The 20,830-nt window shown below is 48.1% G+C and overlaps 1 long non-coding RNA gene across 1 annotated transcript; it reads left to right on the top strand.

Annotated features, from left to right (window-relative positions):
* Positions 1–13,205: 13,205 nt before the first annotated feature.
* Positions 13,206–15,560, top strand: LOC116156293 (uncharacterized). Its single transcript, XR_004140040.2, has 3 exons — positions 13,206–13,629; positions 14,359–14,442; positions 15,205–15,560. It is a non-coding gene; the product is annotated as an uncharacterized LOC116156293 (long non-coding RNA).
* The last annotated feature ends 5,270 nt before the right edge of the window (positions 15,561–20,830 follow it).

Raw genomic sequence — 20,830 nt, 5'->3', positions numbered from 1 at the left:
TACTGCTGCCTCACTTTCCCCCTTCTCTTTACAGCAAAAATCCTCCAAGAGTTGTTCTTTCAGGCTGCCTGCAGCCTCTCTTCTCTCCTTCTCCTTTAAAACCCATCTAATCAGGCTCTCGCCCCTCTCCCCACCAATCCCCCAAATCTGTCATTTTGGGTCCCTAGTGATGTCCATGTTACTGGATCCAATCCTGAGTCTCCGTCCTTGTCTTACTGGTCCCTCTAGCAGTATTTGTCACTGCTGCCCACTCCCTCTTCTCTGAAGCATCTTCCTCTCAGGGCTTCTTAGACACCACACTTGCCTGGTTCTCCTCCTCTTCCTTGGTGACCTCCCCATTCTCCTTTGCAGCAGCGCACCCCTACCCCACCCCAAACTTCTAAAAGTTGTGATGGCCCCTGTTTAGCTCTTGATCTTCTGGTCCTTCCATACTCTTTGTCCTAATGCTGTCACCCCGACACATGGCTTTGGAGGCTTCTATCAGCTGATGACACTCAAATGTGTCCAGCAGCCTGGACCTCTCCCTAGACTCACAGATCTGTGTGCTGGGGGCATCTTTTATCTTGCTCCATCCAACATCCTGATCATCTCCTCCAAAGTTGTTCCTGCACCTTCCCCATTTCAGTTAACGAAAACTCCATTTTCTAGGTACTCAGGCCAAAAACCAGATTCCATTCTCTGCCTGCCATATGCATACTGCACATCCACTCCAAGAGCAATTCCCATCTGCTCCACCTTGAAAATACATCCAGAATCTGACATTTCTCACCCCACCCCCTTGTCCAAGCTACCAGCCTCTCCCCAGGCAGAATGCAGAGGCCTCCTCTCACTGGTGTTCCTGCCTCCTCCAACCCCTTGTCCAAACAGCAGCCAGAAGGATGATGGTAGAATTAGGTCCAGATCACCTCCCTCCTCCGTGTCACTCCCTCCAGTGGTTCCTCACTGGACCCAGAGGAAAAGCCCCCACCCCTGCACTCTGACCCCATCTCCATTGGCCAGACTCTGCCCAGCCACACGGGCCTTGCTGGCTCTCACCCCTTCCCCAGTCACTACCTTTGCTCTTGCCACTCCTCTGCCTGGAAAACCTTGACCACATATCTGCTCACTCTCTCACCTCGTTCAGGTTCAAGCTTCAATGTCAGCTTCTCAGTGAGGCTTCCTTGACCTTCCTCTTTGAAGCCTCTTCCAAGCCTGTCTTGCACTGCCTTCCCTCTTCGATTCCCCCCATACACTTACTAGCATCACCGTGTGACGTGCTTCATGTTTCACTTGTGCATTTATTTTATTGCCAGTCCCCTGCCCTGGAACAGAGGTTCCTGCTGACCTGTTCACTGCTGTGTCCTCCCCTGGAACAGTGTCTGGAACAGAGTAACCAGGCACTCAACAAACGTGTTTGGAATGAATGAACCTTTCACCTCTGGTAACAGTCACAATACTTCTTCTCTATATTGGTGTTTTCATTCCAATGAAAGTATTTTAAAAGGAAACTTTATATTCCTGCACTAGACAGGGTACCACTATCACTAGCCTAGAATAGAAGGTAACAGTAAAAATGAGAGTAAAACAATGTTCTAAATCTCTGGGGATCCATTGCCTATCTAAGGGCTGAGCCACCTCCCTCCCTCACCTTGGGAAAAAGTGAGATTCACACGGTAGAGAGAAGTAGTAAATACAAGCCAACACCTAGCAGAGACCTGCCCCTGGATATGCAGAGAATTTTTTTTTTCAATCCAGAACTGAGAACCCAATGGCTTTCTTCTGGAAAGCCCATCTCTTGGGCTATGCTCAGCCCCACAAGCGCTTCCTGACTCTCCCAGAAGTATCTGCCTCCTGGCAGCTTGATTAACCTCACACAAGCCCTCTGAGGGCCTGCTGTCATCACCCCGTCTTACAGATGAGGAAACTGAGGCTGAGATGGGAACTTGGCCCAAGCTCACAGAGCATGTTAAGATGGGCAGAGACTGGAATTTGGAGTTTGCCAAACCCCAAGCCCTGGATGGACTCTGAGGCCAAATCCCGTCTAATCTGGAGGAGCTGCAGGGGAGGGGATGACAAGGATGGAAGAGCCCACAGGCCTGCCCTGCACTGGCCTCAATTTACCCATCTGTAAAGTGCTGCCCAGGAAGCACAGCCTGGCCATCCTGGGGCTTTTGTTGAAGTCTGGGGGAGGAAGGTGTCTTCCTTCTTCTGTGTGGGGTCTGGTGTACTCTCCTTCTTCTGGGCGAGGAGTGGGGAGCACGCAGACTAGAGCCTTATGGTGTCCCACTACCACACAAGGGGAGAGCCTATCTCAGAATAGAGCCCACCACCAGGGAAGCCGAGCCCTGGGACATATCTGGGGGAACTTGACATCCCTGGGGCCAATGTGGGCCTGATCTGATTGGCCCTTCAACTTCTCCATTATACAGTTTGCTTTAACCAGATAAGCTGGATTCTTTTTCCAGTATGTAGAGAATCCTAACTGATACAACCTTTCACTACAGGCACTTTCTGCTCCACCCATAAGAAAGCTGGAGCCTCTCCTATTTTAATTAAAAAGGAAAAGAAAGGAAAACAAAGCCCTTCCTTTTATCCCATTACTACCTCCAATTCTCTCCAGCCTTCAACCACATTTGTCAAGAGTCCCCTCCACTTGGCTGTTTCTGATCCTTCCCTTCCTAGTCCCTCTTGCCTGTTCTCATCTGGTCCCTGTCCCTTACCAAGGATGGAAGCTCTCGCCAGTGTCATGGTGACCTGCTTGTGGCCAAATCCCATCAATATAGGATTGATGACAACAGTATTGTTAACTTTTGTTAACAAAATCATAGACTTAAAGAATTAATTGTAAACTTAAGACTTAAAAATAGGTATTTCCAGCTTTGTTTCTGGCAAGAGTGACCTAAAAGCAACGGTAGCCCTGGCCTGCTACCCCAAGTCTCAGGAGCACCCTACTGTCCAGATGCTGGTTTCTAAGACCTCTTCCCCTAAGAAAAAACAGTATTCTTTGGAAAAGAAAATTTGAATGATCCAGAATGCCCTGTTGTGGCCAGGAATTAAGGCTGCCCCCAGAAATATTAGGGAAGCAGGGGAGAGACCATGGAACAATCAAAAGTCTTCTCCAATGCCAGCCAACTTGTAATAATACAAGCATCAAAAAGTATTAGTGGAAATAATTATAGTTTATTTGAATAAATTCACTGTGGAAAAGGCCAGGGCTGTAATGATACTCAGAAGAGAAATGTTACTATAATGCATTCAAAGAAGGTTGTAATATAAGAAAGGTGACTGTCATATGACTTGTTTGAATTTTTATTGAGCTTATTATGTTGGGATGTGTTGGTTTGTGTATCTTGTTTCTTTTATTGGTGTTAACTAATTAGAGAGACATGTTTGCTTTATCTGTGTAATCAGAAGAGAATAAACTCAGAGCCCTGGGCTGGAGGCCTGTGGGGAGGCAGGAACCGCACCACCGAAAAGAAGGGCTGCCTCGTGGTGGCCGCACAGAACCACGGAGTAGACGAGGCTCCTTCAGGTACGCGGCATGGGGGTCTCCCTCAGCTGTCCAGAAGAAGGAGCGTTCACAGAGAATGTCTGCAACGGCTAATTAGCCAAGTGTCGCACCAGGGGAGGTAGTCAAGCCCTATGTCCTAGCCAAGGACCAAGGTCAAACATCCAGATGCAGTGACCTCATCTTGTCTTGGGAGATTATCACAGACCTGAAAGGGTATCCAGATTCCATCAGTGAAGCTCTGGGGAGAAGCCATAAATACAGCAAAGTCCCTAAGAAGAAATAAAAGCAAGGATGGAAATGATGATCACGGCCTTGATGTTTTAGAAGAGTTTTGAGTATAAATATTACAGTGGTCTTGTTCTCTGACACAGCCATTAGAAATCTGTAATTGCAGGTTAAACTGACAGAGATTCACTTACTCAAGCTGGTAACCAAGGTTAGAATACTCAAGAAACATTGAATTTCTAGGTTTTGTTTATGAGATAGAAGAGCTTCAGGGTCCATGTAGTTCCAGGGACTGAGATGGCTTGATAGCAGCAGCTCCGTCAGCAGATGCAGAGGGTGGTTTCCAGGCTGCCTCTCTGATCTCCTGCTGGCACTTGGCAGTTGACCAAGAACTCTCTGTGCCCTTGGCCTCCTGCCCCTCTGACTGGTCATCTCTGGTGGACTCTTCCTTCCAGCCTACCCTTGCCACACACAGGAGTCCCCAGGCCCTTTTCCAGCCCCTCTCCCCTTGCCGTGAACGTTGCCCAGGTGCCTTATGCACATGTGGCCTGGCATCCATCCCACCCTGGCCTCCTTCCAAAACTGAGCTCTTGTCCAGCTCACAAAGGAGCAGCAGGTGCTCAGAACCACTATCTGCTCAACCTATTGAAAAGGCAGCATCAACACTCTTGGACCCTCATCTCTTCCCACCGCCTCAGCCAGTCATCCACCAAGTCTTGCCGATTCTCTTTTCTGTCCCCCTGCAGCAGCCCTCACCAGCTGCCAGTCCTTCTTCAGTCCTTTCTGAGCACTCACAATGTTTGAGGTCATGGAAATACAAGGGCCTGACATTAAGCCAGCACTTCTCAAGCCTCACCGTGCACACCATTCCCAGGGGGGCTGATTAAAACGCAGATTCTGATGCTACAGGTCTGGGCTAGGGCCCATGACTCTGCATTTCAAAGGGACGCTGCTGCTGCTGCTGGGCCCATACCCACTTTTTGAGTAGCAAGGTCCTCGATTACACAGGGGTTTTGAGTCTTAACAAACAGAATGGGCAGAGGACCATAGAGGGCCCAGGAAGGAGGGGTCTTTAAACCCAGTTGAAGTTAAATCTTTCTCCAGGGCAAATGCAATAGATTAGTTTCTAGCATCAAATCATCTTCCCTAGGACAGAGCTCTTCTCCTATTGGCTGGATCAGGGAATTTCCCATGATGCTTAGTGAGCTTCTTGCCTCCTGAGCTTGATAATTAAGATACTCAAAGCTGTCACCTGCTCTCTGGAGAAGAAAACAAACACCCGTGTCTTCAACCCCTTCCTCTCATATTGCATCCACCCCAACCTCTGAAAGGGCTTTCGTCTGGCCAGCTCTGTGCCCCACCACCGGCAGCTCCTGATTAGCCTCTCTGCTTCTAAGATATCTGATCCAATTTCTCTTTCTGAGTTTCCCAAAGCTCCCAGGGCTGAGGATGAGGTCCAGCCCCTTTACACTGCCCTCCAAAGGCCACCTTCCTGGACTTCCCCACTGCCTTCCAGCTCCAGATTCACAGGTTCACTCCAACCAAGAGGACACATCCTTTCCCTCCTGCTTCTCTGCTCTCCCCATGCTGGTTCTCAACCCAAGAATGTCCTTCCTTACTCCTTGATTGACCCTCTAACTTCTTAACAGGATTTTACAATTTTTTTACAATTAATTTCTGTACAAGCTTAGGAAGAACATATAATTTTTTTCACTTTATAGATAACAAATCTGAGGCTCAGAGAGGCTAGGTCACTTACTGTAGGTCACACAGCCAAGAAAGCACTGAGTGGGGATTAGAACTAAGCTTTTCGATCTGTCCTTCTGTTGGGCCATTGGAGATTTTTTGTTTGTTTTGTTTTGTTTTTTCATCTTTTGTTTTTAGCATTTCCTTGTGAGCCATACTTTGATGGAGGGTTGTACAAGGTGTGATGTGAGCCCAGAGGAGGCTCATCCACCAGTTATGTGCTGGAGCTGACTCAGGTCAGCTGGAGAGAGCTGATGGTGGACTTCTCTTCCCAACTCAAGTTCAGAGATATCACATTGGTAGCATGAAGTTGGCTATGGTGGGAGTATTTACACCGTGGAAACTGGCAAATATTGCAAATCAGGACTTCCTTCCTGGAGAGCAAGTGGTCGACCGTCCCAGCACCACTGCAGCGCATCCAGGTCTGGGAGACAGGGAGAGCCTCCTGGAGGAGATGGCTGCTGAGCTGAGCCTGGCAGGATGGGGGAGGGGGGTGGATGGGTAGGCAAGTGTTACCTTGACCTGGAATATTCTACCTGCCTGCTTAAGTCTCACACAGGAGTGAGTAAGAGCACATGGTCTCATCTAGAAGGGAAGCAAGCAGTTTCGGAGGAGAAGCATGCTGGGAACGCAGAAAGGATTCTAGTTGGAGGACAGAGCGTGTATAAGGCTCACCTAGCCTTGTGTTGTCACCTGGGGGAAACAGAGTTTATCCTGCCTGCACCTGGAGGCCAGTGGTGGTTTGCGTGCAGGGGAGGGATATGAGTGAATGTCTTGGGGAAAGATCTCCCTGGTAGGGGTGGGAAGGAGTAGAGGATGGCTGAGAGGGGCCAAAGAGGAGGCCACTGAGACAACCCACGGAAGAGATGCTGAGGGCTGTCAGCCACACCCAGGTGATGAACCGCCAGCTGCAACCTCCTCGAAACCCGGTGGCTGATGGGAACTGTGGGGTGGGGAGAAACAAGCATCTAAAAGGATGATTAGATTTCTGGCTTGGGCACCTGGATGCCAGTCACTTGAGATAGGAAACTTGGACTGCGGATGGGTCTCGGGGAGAAAGATGGTGAATTCAAGTTAATGTGTGTGTGAGATGTGTTTGAGGCACCTGTGCCCTCCAGGTGGGAGGTCAAAGGCAGATGGCCATTTTAGCTAGAGCTCCAAGGATAAGTCGGGGCTGGAGATACACAGCTGGAAGTCATTGATACAGTGATGGGCACTCGGACAGAGTCCCAAGGCCTATCAGGAGAGTCACTGGATATTCGCCATCAGGGTGGTGGGGTTTTTTCTCTTAAAAATAATGAGAACTTCTAGTGTCCGGTTCAGCACATGAAGAACTTGGAAGTCATCGCTCCCATTCTCACAAGAAAAAATCCGAACAAACTGAAAATCAGTAACTCTTCTCAGATTCATCAGAAGATTGAGGTCACAGGGCAAACCAGCAGCCTGAAAACTTGAGAGAGAGGTGGATTCAGAGGATCACAGCTGCCCCAGAGCAGAAGCCCACAGCCAGAGCCAGGACTGGTAGGAACACTCACACCGCAGTTGACAGTTGCTGGAGGCTCAGAGTGAGTAGACTAGCATGAGAATTAAAAACTTAAACACCCCCCCCCCCCCAGTCTCCTTTCGTGCTGTGCTTTGGGCAGGGAGAGGCGAAAAACAACCGCTTTGAAATGTATCAGGAGCATCCTGTTCTCTGCAAAGTAGGGGAAGTAAACATTTTCCTCTGCTCTCTTAGGGTTTCCAGCTGGGACTGACATAAAACGGATTAACACCCGAAAAGCATACGGATTTTATTTACATGTAAGTGGGAACCCTCCCAAGAAAAACGAAGACCCAAAGAAGTGCCTGAGGCCCAAGTGCTTATGTGCTAGGTTGGAGACAGAGCAGCAGTTGTGGACAAGTGACTAAAACACACGGGAAGTCTAAAGGGGGGTAGGAATTCTTTGAACAAGCTCTGTTTGTTGTACCGATTTCCCTCCACCTTAACTCCCTGCCTCTGGTGATAGCAAGGCTTTTTCCTCCTGGTACAGAGAGGGCACCTTCCACATGGGAGCTTTATCTCCCGCTTTCAGAAAGAAAAGGGAAGTCAACAGTGTGCCCTTCGTTCACCTGCTGTTTCTCAAGTGCTTCAAAGTCAAAAATAATATGCCCAAGTGGCATGCTGAGGGGGGATGTCCTGAACTCCTTCTGTAACAACGCCAGCCCTTAAAGGCGCCTTGTCCCACCTGGGAAAGGGAAATTAGCCAGCCCCACCCCCTGGCCTTCCGGTCTTCTGTGAGGGCAGGGAAAAAAGAGGCTAAGAAACTTCTCTGAAGGTCACAGCCCAGGGACTCTGGCCCAACAACAACAACAAAAAAAACCACGGAGATTTAATTATAAGATTATAGAACGTTTCTCCCCATAACCTTCCAAACAGAAAGCACCAGGTCCAGACAGCTTCACTGGTGGATTCTACGAAACATTTGAGGAAGAAATGACACAAATTCTCTACAATCTCTTCTGGCAAACAGAAGCAGAGGAGACACTTCTAAAATTCTATGAGGCCAGAAGGTATTACCCTAATACCAAAACCAGGTGAAGACATTACCAGAAAGGGAAACTGTAGACCAATACCTCTCATGAGCATAGGTGCAAAAGTCCGCAGCGTAATACTGAATCCAACAATGCATAAAAAGAAATACACACCATGACCAAGTGGGGTTTATTCTAGGTATGCAAGGCTTGCGCAACATTCAAATATCAATTAATGTCTTCAATTAAACTAAATAAATAAATACTGAAAAAATTCAGTTCATGTAATCCGTCACACTAAATGGCTGGGGAAGAATCATATCATTATATCAATAGATACAAAGACAGCATTTGACAAAATCCAACACCCATTTCGTAAACCGGCATAGTCAGGAACGTTCTCATCTTGATAAAGAACATCTACTATCTGCTAAATATTCTGGAAACTTACAACCGCTCTGAAAAATAGTCTATTAATTTAAAAAATACTGTGAAAAGCAAAACCAAAAAAATTTATTTATTTATGGTTTATTGAGGTGGGTAATCCTTGCATATGGCACAAAATGCAAACAGGGTGAAGGGGAAATCAGTCTCCCTCCCACCCCAAACCCCAGATACCAAATTTCTCTCTCCAGAGGCAGCTGCTATTAGCAGATTCTCTTTATTCTTCTAGAGATACTGTTTGCATATACAAGTGTATCTACCCTTAAAATGTATGTGCACCCACGTGCACGCGCGCGCACACACACACACACAGACACAAACACACAGCCCCTTGCTTTCTCCCTTAAGGAGAGAAAGAAATCCTACCTTGAAGGATTTTCCATGACAATAAGCAGCCAAGTCTCTCAACCAGGTTCACTGGGAGATTTGAGATTTAAGGTCTACAGAAAAATGATGAGGGTAGTTTTCTCAGTAATCCCAATGACAGGACCTTTCTGATGCATAGGAGAGAAGCTAATTCATGGTCATAGTTTCTGGACTGGGCAAGGCCTGTTCCCCCCCTCCATGTGCTACTGCATCGTGTCTCCTGGCAAGGCTGTGTTATGGGTATTTAAATGGTCCCCTGCTTCTGGACATCTTTTAATTCTTTCTTCTTTTTTCAAGGGGGAGTGGCTATTACAAACAGTGCTGCAATGAAAATATCTGTGCATTTTAAGTCATTTTACCTCTGCTCTGTACCAGCTGTGTGATCTTAGGTATGTTCTGTAACCTCTCTGTGCCTTGATTTATTTTCTTTCATTCTTCCTTGTGTGTTAACATAAACAAGTCCTGTCCTTCAGTATACACAGAGCATTGCTTTATCCTGAATCCCAAAGGGCCCGACATGTGCTTTTGTTATTGTCTTTTCTAAATGTTCTGCAGATCAGATTTTGATTTCCTTTCCCCCCACAAGTATTGTTTAAGAGGGTTTAAAATTTTCTGAGTCCTGGGCCTTTGGGGAATTTGTTTATTTTACTGTCTGTTATGGGGAGAATTGTGTCGCCCACAAAGTTCATGAGTTGAAGTCCTGACTTCCCTAGTACCTTAGAATGTGACTGTATTTGGATACAGAGTCTTTCAAGAGGTTATTAAGGTAAAATGAGGTCATATAGGTGGGACCTAGTCCAGTATGACTGGTGTCCTTATAAGAAGAGATTAGGACACAGACACACACAGGGATGACCATGTGAGGACACAGGGAGAAGATGGCCTCAGAAGAAACCAATTCTGCCGATACCTTGATCTCAAACTTTTGGACTCTGGAACTACGAGAACATCAGTTTCTGTGGTTTAAGCCCTCCAGTCTGAGCTGCTTTGTTTATGGTGGCCCTGGGACAGGAATACACCGTCTTAACATGTCTTATTGCATCATGCTCTGCCCTACTTCCCCTTGAGGGCGTTTATGGAGTCTTTCTGTGTCGTCTGCTAGCATGCACAGTTTTTTGTGAATGTCTCACTGGTGCATGAAAGGAAAGTGTGTTCTGTTTTCAAAGTGCAGAATTCAGTAATCTCAATTAGATCAGCCTTACCGACATTTACATGGATTCACTGCTCACTGAATCACGAATGGTCCATTCATGTTCTGGTTGTTGAAACTCATCTTCTAACTGTTTCTTTAAGAAGAGACCATGGAAACCATGTTCTCTGCATTCTAGCATGCTTTAAAATACTTGTCTGTGGCCTTTACACTTCAAAAAGCAATCAGGCTGGCTATAATATTCTGGGGACAGGGTAAGCCCAGTCCAGCACCAAATGCTGCTATGGGGTCTGAGGTCACCCTTACAGGTGACATTATTATTTTGCCTGGATGATCAAAGAATTATTTTGTTAAAGTTTAGTAACTTTACTAAGATGAGCATTCTGCATCAATTTTTTGTGGGACACCATGTGCCCTTTTGTGAAATTTAGTTTTCATTTTTATCTAAGTTACACATGTACATAGTTTAAAGGAAATTAGTCCTATAAGACTTATAATTTAAAACACTAGTCCTCCATAGCTGGGGACTCCCTCCTCATCATTACTCTCCAGAAGCAGACACTTTCAACTATTTCCTTGGATATTTACCTCGGTGGTAGACACTGTTGGCCAGCTGACCCAACTTCCATTTCTAACTCTCTTTTCTTTTGCAATACTCAGTTAGGGTGGCCAAGTGACCAGCAGGCACAGGGAAAAGTCTGCTATGAGGTTTCTGAAAAAATGGTTTCTTTCTTGTCTCTTCCCCTACTTCCTGCTAGAATATGGATGTGGTCGTTGGAGCTGCAACTGCCATTTTGTAACCATGAAGCCTAAAGAAAAGGCAAAGAGAATCTCAAGACATTGGCTGTCATAGCACCAAGCCTCTAAACTAATCCTAGAAGCTGCATACTTCCAGAATTCTTGTTATATGAGGCAGAGAAAGAAAGAGAAAAGGGAAATTTGAGCCTTTGTAATTGGTGTTCGTGGTTTTCTTCTTATTGTTTTTATAGGCAAAGTTTTTTCTAACTGATACAGCCCCCATAATTTACCATTGTAAGTGTATACCGCCATTTCTTATTTTTTTTAAGTTATGGGTAATTTTTGGAAATTGAGGATTTAGCTTTCTTACTCCCCTCCTCACAACACCCAGTTCCCTTCCCCCACCTCCCCAACCTCTGCTCTGCTTATCAGAGGTTCCGCACCTCTTGTCCTGTATGGCTTCAGATTTCTGCAGATATCTGGGGGAAATAGGAAGGATGTTGGGCTCAGTTCTCTGTCTTTCCCTTCTCTCTGGGATCCTGGCCCTCAAGACTCTAAGTTTTGCTCAGAGCCTTGTGTTAGTTTCTGGTGTACAGCATAGTGATTCAGTTATATATGTGTGTGTGTATATATATTCCTTTTCATATTCTTTTTCATTATAGACTACTACAAGGTATTGAGTAGGACTGTGTTGTTTATTTACTTTATATATAGTAGTTAGTATCTGCAAATCTCTAACTCTCAGTTTAGCCCTCCACCCCCCCTTTCCCCTCTGTTAACCTAAGTTTGTTTTCTATGTCTGTGAATCTGTTTCTGTTTTGTAAATAAGTTCATTTGTGTCATTTTCTAGGTTCCACATATAAGTGATATCATATGGTATTTTTCTTTCTCTTTCTGGCTTACTTCACTTAGTATGACAATCTCCAGGTCCATCCATGTTGCTGCAAATGCTATATATATTATATATATAAAAAAGTTGTTCTATTCTATTATATATATATATAACAACTTCTTTATCCAAACATCTGTTTGTTAATGGACATTTACATTGCTTCCATTTCTTGGCTATTGTAAATAGTGCTGCTATGAACATTGGGGTGTATGTGTCTTTTTGAATTATAATTTTTTCTGGCTATATGCCCAGGAGTGGGATTGCTAGATCATAGGGTAAGTTTATTTTTAGTATTTTAAGGAATCTCCATATTGTTTTCCATAGTGGCTGCACCAAATTACATTCCCACCAACAGTGTAGGAGGGCTCCCTTTCCTCCACATCCTCTCCAGCATTTGTCATTTGTGAACTTTTAAGTGCTCGCCATTCTGACTGGTGTGAGGTAATATCTCATTGTAGTTTTAATTTGCATTTCTCTGACAATTAGTGATATTGAGCATTTTTTGATGTGCCTATTGGTTATTTGTATGTTTTCATTGGAGAAATGTTTATTTATGTCTTCTGCACATTTTTGGCTTGGTTTTTTTTGTTGTTGAGTTATGTGAACTGTTTGTATATTCTGGAAATTAAGCCCTTGTCAGTCTCATCATTTGCAAATATTTTCTCCCAGTCTGTAGGTTGTCTTTTTGTTTTATTTATAGTTCCCTTTGCTGTGCAAAAGCTTATAAGTTCAATTAGGTCTCATTTGTTTATTTTTGCTTTTATTTCTATTGCCTTGGGAGATTGCCCTAGGAGAACAATGCTAAGGTTATGTCAGAGGATGTTTTGCCCATGTTTTCTCCTAGGAGATTTATGGTGTCGTGTCTTGTATGTAAGTCTTTAAGCCATTCTGAGTTCATTTCTCTGTGCATTGTGTGAGGGAGTGTTCTAACTTCATTGATTTAAACGCGGCTGTCCCGCTTTCCCAACACCATTTGCCGAGGAGGCTGCATTTTCTCCATTATATATTCTTGCCTCCTTTGTTGAAGACTAATTGACTGTATGTGTGCTAACTGCTTTTCAAGCCGACATCCAACCACTGTCCCCCTGCATTTTTCGAGGTGTCAGCCTTGCTGGGCTCTGCAGCTTCTGGAATTGGCCACATCAGCATAGGGTTCATCTTCCCTGTATCTATTCAATGAGTTACTTTCAACCATCTGTCATCCAGCTTCCAAAGTGTTGTCACCATCTCCTTTTCTATTATTTCTGTCCTTGAGGATTTATGCTTTTAAAAATATCCTCTTTGTGTCATTTTGATTGAGTTTTGGAAGAAAGTGGAAGTGGTTCTTCAGTGTAAGACCTCAATCTCACCACCAGCCTTTGTAGGAAGGATTTTCATCTTGTTTTACAGATAAAGAAACTGAATCCCGGAGAGGTTACCTGACCCACTGAGGTCTGTGCACTGAATGTGGGACTTGGACCCATGCGCATCTTCCTTCCTCTTTCCAGTTTGCTCAGCAGCCCCTAGTTATGACTTGTTGGTTGGTCAACCCAGCAGAACGTAGAGCTGCTTGCATCGCTGGAGTGCCTAGAAGACATAGGAAGCAGCAGTAGCAGGTGTGAGAAGGGCTTTTGCAGCCTGCCCAGTGCTGTGTGGAGGCTGGTTACTTACTGCACAGAGTTTGGTCTGATGGTTAAAGCCATCAGCCACCTGGGTTGAGTGCTGACCCAGCCCTGGGCCAACCGTGTGACTCTCCCCAGCCTCAGAGGGCGTTGCTGGCCCCACTGCGGGCATCGTTGGAGGAATTGCCTGAGATGATGCAGGTGGAGCACCGACACATAGCCAACATCTATTACAATCTTCTTGGATGGTCCTCTGGACTGCAGGACAGCAGCTTTCCAACAGGAGAGTGCACCAGAATCCCTGGGTTGGCTTGTTACAACACAGATGCGGGATCCCATCCTTGGAGTTTCTGATTCAGTAGATCTGGGTGGGACCTGATAACCTGCATTTCCAACAGTTCCCAGGTGACGCTGCTGCTGCTGACCCCGGGACCCCACTCTGAGAACCACCAAGGAAGACTTTCTGGTTTGTATCAGGTTCAGCAGCCTGGCATTGGGCCATGCTGGGATCTGGCATCCAAACCCCCTACTCAGCTCATGCCGACCTTGGGTCTACCCCGGAAGATTAGAGAAGAGGGCAGGCTTATTCTTGGGGGACTGTTTGCTCTTTCTGAAGAAGGTGAGGGGGACACAGGGGACTGGCAGCTTCTACCCTTCTGTCCTGGCTGCTGCCTGATGGAGATGCTCCCCCACCAGATAGAGACCTGGAGGCCTGAAACCCGTTCTACCCTAACCCCCAAGGCCCCGTAGTTTCCCGATCCTCTTCTGCCAAGAGTGCTCCTGGCCCTGGAAGATGAGAGGCCTTTGGAAGGAGTTCTGGGGAAACCCTGTCTAGGGCAGCTCTGGGCCAGGAGGCTGAAACTGGGGTTTGTCTTCCACAGTGGGTTTGGAGACCGCAGTGGGCCAGTCTCCAAGTTCTTCTTGGACCCCAGGGCCTCTGGCTATCTGCCCTGCCTGGCCTCTCGCTGCCCCAGTGTGGTCCTGGTTAAACAGTAGGGGCTTAGTCTACACTCTCCCCTTTTGGCCCCACTTACCAAGGGCTTCTGGAGGGCATGCCTAGGTTCAATTCAAACCAGGGCTCAGGCAGTGTTGGGTGGATGAATGAATGAATAAATGAATGAAAGGAGGCTTCTCAAAAAAAATCAGCTCAAAGTGCCTTTTTATCTCTAAGTGGTTTGGTTTTGATCCCTTCCAGTAACTAAGAAAGAGAAACCACGATCCCCCCTGAAATGACGGGATCATAGCCCTCATCTGACTTTCAGTTCCGCCCAGGAAGCAGGTGAGTCGGAGGTCACCGTCCCTCCGTGATAGGAGACTATCACTGGGGGGTGATGTGACTGCCTCAGGCCTGCTGGGCTCCTGGCAATGCCCCTCCCTGCACTGGGCTCCTCCAGCTCAGATAAAGGCATTGCCCGAGTTGGTAGATGCCAGCACTGCTGAAATCTGAACAACTACAAAGGAGGGAGTGACTGTGTCTGCTCTAGAGCTGAGTCTCGAAGCATGAAAGGCATTTCGTCCATAGCCAGCCAGTGTGGCGAGGGCGCACCTGGCAGAGGGAACAGCTGTGCAGAGGCACAGAGGCAGGACAGCTGCTCAGGGAAAGATGAAGAGTTCAGTTTTGACCTGTTACACCTGGGCTGTGTCTCCCCTCTCTGGAAGGCACCTGTGAACCCGGAGGTCAGCAGAGCAGGCTAGAGACGGGATTTGGTGGATACAAATGCCTTGGGGGCCATGGGGAAAGGTCAGGACAGAGCCTCTGGGCCCTGCAACATTCCAGGGCCAGCGGGGAGTGAGGGAAACCGCCCTAGCTCACAAAGAAACCAGCAGAGGCGAGATCTGCCGGGAAGGAGGGTGTGAGCAGCACTGGACCCTGCAGCGGTCCAGGGGGATAAGGGTGCAGCGTCCCTGCAGGTGGGACTGTGGGAGGAGAGGCCAGAGGGAAGAAGGGGAGACATCTCCTGAGACGTGTGAATGCAAAAGGGAGGCAGGAAGGGCCAGGAGCCAAAGGGAAAGAGTAAGGTTTGGTTGTGTTTGTTTTCAGGTGGGGAGGCCTTTGAGACTGAGCTAATCAGGATTCTTCCAGTTGAAAGTGTCAGAAACCCAATTCACATTCTCCTAGACACAAAGAGGATTCATCGGCTGGTAGAATATGCAGAAGATTCCAAACTGAGGGATGGGAAAACTTGTCATCCTCTCAGGTGCTATGGACTGGCCTGAGAGTTCCCTGACATAAGACAGATGAACAGGAGAGAAGCACGTGCTTTGCTTAATATTTTTACATGGACATAGGCGTCTTCAACAGGAAAATGAAGCCCCCAGCATACTCTTAGGGCCCAGAGCGTACGTGCCTTTTTACATAAAGAATGACAGGTTATATTACCTCCCTCACCCTTCTTGCTACACACACAACAACAAAAAACAAAACAAAACAAAACAAAACAAAGAATAAAAAAAAAAAAGAACGAAACATTTGGGGATGTGACAGGATGAAGGGGCAGGGGCCGGATTAGAAAGTTGTGGAACAGTGACCAGGAAATATGTGGGGGAAACTAATAGAAAAATAAGGGTTATTTGAGTAGGTTTGTTTGTACAGATCCGTTTCAGCATCGAACCCCAGTCTCTGGTGATAAGAATGTTCTCTTCTTGGTGCAGGGAGGGCACCTTTCTCTTGGGAAATTTATGACCTGCTTTTAGGTAGAAGCGGGAGGGCAGAGAGCCCTCCCTGCAGCTCCTGTTTCTCAAGTACCTTCACCTCAGAGTAATCAGTATTCCAGAACAGAGTGTTTTGGGGTGGCATGTTCTGAACCCCTTCAAAACCAAATCTTGGGAAAGGCAGAAATGCTTCAAGCCTGGGGCTCAAATGCCACCCGCCTCCCCATCAGGAGAAGAGGGCTCCCTGCACCATCCCCACCTCATGCCTTTTTTCTCACCAAGTGTCCTGATCTCTCCCTGGAGACCAGCTTCATCCACGTGGTCAGAAACGGCTCTGACAAAGGCTTCCAAGTTGCACCTGAGACATTTCCCACCCCTGGGAAACATTAAATTCTCTTCCTGGGCTCCAGTTTGCAAAATCCCAGATCTGGGTTCTGACTGGTCCTCCTGGGCTAGGGGCCCCGCTGTGAGACAGTCAGCAGGGGTGTGGACAGAGGTTCCTGCTGTGGATGCTGGGTGGCTTCACACCATTTCCCTGTTTACACCTCCAGGCCAGGTGCCTATGATTTGGACACTGGATGGCTGGTCAGAGCAACCTCTCTCTCTGGGAGGACCCTCCCCTTAGTGACCATCTGGTATAACAGGAAATTGAAAAACCATGAGGGTCTAGGCCAGGGGACACTCAGACTGGGCTGGGGCCAGAGAGGCCTCAGTCCTGGGCTGTTGACTGGCTTCTCAGAGGACCAACACTTCATTTTTGATTATGTCAGTGCCTCCAGGGAGCTCCAGTCCTGCCCACCTCCTCTGTTGGAGTCTTCAGGAGATTGGAGTGGGCATCTGGGGCCACTTCACCGACACATACCCCTAGAGCCTGGGGTAGGAAGCCCCTGGTGGAGTGGGGGTTAGACATTTGGAGCCAAGCTGAGCCTCGGCCCTGGGGATGGCCTGGCAGGCGGCCCATCTGGCCTCCCCTCTTGAGGCCTCTTTCTTTCTGTTGTTTGGCCTTTGTTTGCCCCCAGTTTCCTAGGAAATTTGCTTGGGGGAAATTCCAGCTGGTCTCAGCTGAACCAAGAGTCCAGTCTGTGTTCATCCCTCAGGTTTGTCAGACTGGAGCCTGGGAGCATCCCTGGATGCTGGGTGGGAAGAATAAGGCCAGGAGGAGGTGGGCAGGGGTACTAGGGGACTGTGAGAGTGTGAGAGGGGGAAGAGAGGATGAAATAGTGATGAAGAGACACAGAGAGAGGACCAGAGATGGGACAGAGAGAGACAGAGAAGGTCAGGAGGGAGGAGGGAGACCAGGTGGGAGAGGAGGCCTTGGGAGGGAGCCCTAGAGATGGCCCCACTGCCCCACCTGCACTCTGTCCCCAGGGGCCTGAGGTCAGTCTCAGCTCCAAGCAGCTTGAGGCATTTTGCTATCTGAGCCAGAGGCAGGAAAGCCCTGGGGGTCCCCTTTGGCCCTGCAGCTGGAGAGAAGGGAGTTGCGAGCTGCTGCTGGGGCCCTGGGCCTCCTGGGACGGACACATTTGGAATCCATCCTCCCAGGCAGTACCATCAACACCACGTGGGAACACTTACTTGACTGAGCCAGGCCACACGCTGCGCGGACCACGACCACACCACCCCCGGGCACTGGCTACAGGCCCGGGGCTCCCTCATTGTGACCACACACTCAGAGGTCGCTGAGCGCAGGGCTGTGGCCACAGTCAACAACAGCCCAGGGTATTCTCAGCGGCAGACCCACTCATTCATCCAGCAACCCCCTCGGAGCACCCCAGAGTAGGCTCTGCGCTGCCCCCTGGGGACCTGGCCACTGGAGGGGCTTGCAGCTTAGGGGAACAGGCCAGTCAACCGTCTTGGGGCCACAAGAGCCCAGCAGAGGTGTCTGACCCAGTGAGGCACATTGGGGAGGCTTTCTGGTAGGAAAGGAGAAGAGGGAAAGTTGGCTGGAAAGGGTGTTCCAGGCAGGGAAACAGCCTGAACAAAGGCCTGGGGTAGGGGGGGAAATGCGAGGCCTGTGGGGGAAGCACGGAAACTGAGGGAAGAGCCAAGTCACAACCAGGCACAGAGCAGGCGAGTCCCGTGGCATGCGCGTGCGGAAGGGAGCCGAGAACACCCAGCACGATCGTCTGGGCGCAGGAGGGACAGCCTGGCAGGGTGCGAGCTGAGAGCTGGAACGAGAGAAAGGGGTCTCCTCGAAGGCAGACGGTGACGGCCTCTCCCTCAGGCCCATGTGGTAGGAAGAAGAAACTAAACCCATTACAGCCACATGAAGCGGGAATTTTCAAAGGGCACTGAAGTCCCAGGTTAGTGATGACCGTGGCCCCTGGCTCCTGGAGAAAGCAAGTGGGAATCCTTCTTGGAGGAAAGCGTCCCCAGTTTGGGCTCTCTGGATTTCCAGATTTAGTTCAACAATATATGAATTTACAAAACACAGAGACACACACATGGACACACACACACACAGTGAGAGCTGAAATAACACATGAGAAATGTAGGCATAACTCTTCCCACACCAAGAAATATAGGTAGTTGATATCACACTTAGAATGTAAAACCACCAAGTTTCAAATGTTTAGAAATATAAGAGATGGAGTGAAAAATAGTGATCAGAAGGGAGGGTATAGCTCAAGTCATAGAGCGCATGCTTAGTGTGCATGAGGTCCGATCCCCAGTACCTTCTCTAAAAGTAAAATAAATAAACCTAATTATCTCTGCCCCCTAAAAAAAGTTAAAAAAATTAGTGATCAAGGAACGAGAGGCCATCCAAAGCAGTCAGGCTGATTTAAAATGAAACCAAATGTGTAGACATTAAAAATACAAAATTTTAAAACAATTTTTTAAAACACTTTTGGGTTTTTTTGTCTGTCTTTTTTTTTGGTGGTGGGACAATTAGGTTTGTCTGTTCATTTAAATGGCGGTACCGGGGATTGAACCCAGCACCTTGTGCATGTTAAGCACACTCTGTACTACTGAGCTATACCCTCCCCCACAAAAATACAATTTTTAAAAATTAAATTCTCAGCAGAGAGGGGCTTAAAAAGCAGATTAGATACAATGACGAGTTAGCTGGAGGGTGAAGATGGAAGAGAAATATGAAGAAATTACTCAGCATGCAGCAGAGAGACAAGGAGACGGAAAACGCAAGAGACTAAGAGACAAGCAGGTAGAGTGAAAAAACATGGCAGGGTCCAACCTGAGTCCCAGAGGCTGAGGCTGGAGGAAAGGGAGCAAAAGGAGAGATAATGGCAGAGAATTTTCAGGAACAATGCAAGTCGTGAATCTACAAATATAGGAATCACAACATATATTGAGCAGAACAAATAAAAATAATCTAAACCTAGGTATGGTTTGAGAGAAGTGCAACATTCAGACACCTCCTCTGAGCTCCCATGCTGCTCCCTTGGTCAAGGCCGGCTCCTCCGACTTCATAGCCGGGCTCAGGGACTTGCAGGGCTCACTCCGCTGCTCCCCAAGCCCCAAACTCTCCTGAGAGCTGCTTGTCCTCCCCCCTCCCCCTCCCTTTGGAGGCCCGGTGGCTGGCCCTTACCACCCCCTGCACCACTGCCCGGTCCCCAGATCTCACCAGGCTCACTCTTGCAGCCTCTCTGTCCTCAGCCTCAGGAGGCCTGGGTGCAAGTCCTGCCACTGAGCCTGAGCGGTCCTGGCCAAGTTCCTTGCCCTCTCTGGGCCTCAGCTTCCAGCCTCAGTTTGCTCCCCACCCCACCTGCAGGAAAGGCTGTGGCAGCTGCAGAGTGCAGCCCACCCCGAGGGAGTTTTGGATTCTTTGATGGAGGAGGAAGGAGGAGTCCCTTGGGTCTTAAAACATCTCCCTTCTTACCCTGAGCAAGTCCTGTCTTGCTGGGTGGTTCCTCTAGGTGCCCAACTGCTGCTGTCAAAGGCTAGACCAGACCCAGCCAGGCCTCTCGTGGGCACCCTGAGTGCCCTGCCTGGGATATAGGCCCGTGGCTGACCAACGACTGATGGCCTCAGCCCAGGCTCAGGTCCTTCATCACTAATGTCAACAATATAAAATGAATCAACAGTGGGGAGGGTATAGCTCAGGTGGTAGAGCACATGCTTAGCATGCATGAGGTCCTGGGTTCAATCCCCAGTACTTCGTCCAAAAATACATAAACATAATTACCCCCCTCCCCACCAAAATAAAATAATTAGATAATACAATAGAAATGGAAATAATACAATAGAAATGGATAATACAAAGAAATGGAAAATTTTGCTCATGCCAACCTAAGGATTATAATATGGGAAAGCTCTGAGGACTGTTTGGCCCACTAGAGGTCAAAGCCCAGTTACGCAAGTTTTCAAGACAAAGGGTTTACGTCAAACGACGTGTTATTGACAGTTTAGACAATGCAGATCTACGTGTGCAAAGTGAGCAGTGGGTCATGGGTCACCGTGGCCCCTTACAAGATGAAGACGGGAGGTTATTTCCTAAGGAGCAGTGACCCTCGATGAGATTAAGAAGGAATGCCATCTCCTAAGGAGGTCTGGCCAGTGCAGCTGCACAGCTCACGCTGCAGGGGAGGGAGGAGGCCCAGGAGGGCAAAGGAAAATTTAATGTTTAAATTTTTCTCGTTTTGCCATAAAATAGGAACTTCACTTCCTCACTGTAAGCTACGACCCTGTGAGTCTTGCTCTCCCATCAGCCACCGCTCTGACTCCTGCCATGTATTTATGACTCTTGTCCACTGAGCACCCACGGTGGGGCTGGCTCGACTCCAGAACCTTCTGGGACTCTGTTCACCAAACAAATGAGTCTCCAGGAGGCAAAATCAAGAACAAAGGGGAGAGAACATGATGGACAGGTTGCTTCGCTCTCGCCAAGCGTTATCAGGTGGGACCAGACAACTGTCTCCAAGTTGCAGCCAGGGAAGAGGGGTGGGGGCTGCAGCCAGTGAGGGGCTGGCAGCAGGGGCTGCGCTGGGCTTTGGGGCCAGGCACCGGGACGCCAGGGCTCTGAGAAAGGCCTTCTTCTCCACCAGGTTTGTGCAGCT

This window comes from Camelus dromedarius, chromosome 11 (genome assembly GCF_036321535.1).
Source record: "Camelus dromedarius isolate mCamDro1 chromosome 11, mCamDro1.pat, whole genome shotgun sequence".
Classification (NCBI taxonomy): domain Eukaryota; kingdom Metazoa; phylum Chordata; class Mammalia; order Artiodactyla; family Camelidae; genus Camelus; species Camelus dromedarius.
Note: the sequence above shows the minus strand (reverse complement) of the source record. Positions and strands in the feature narration are given on the sequence as shown.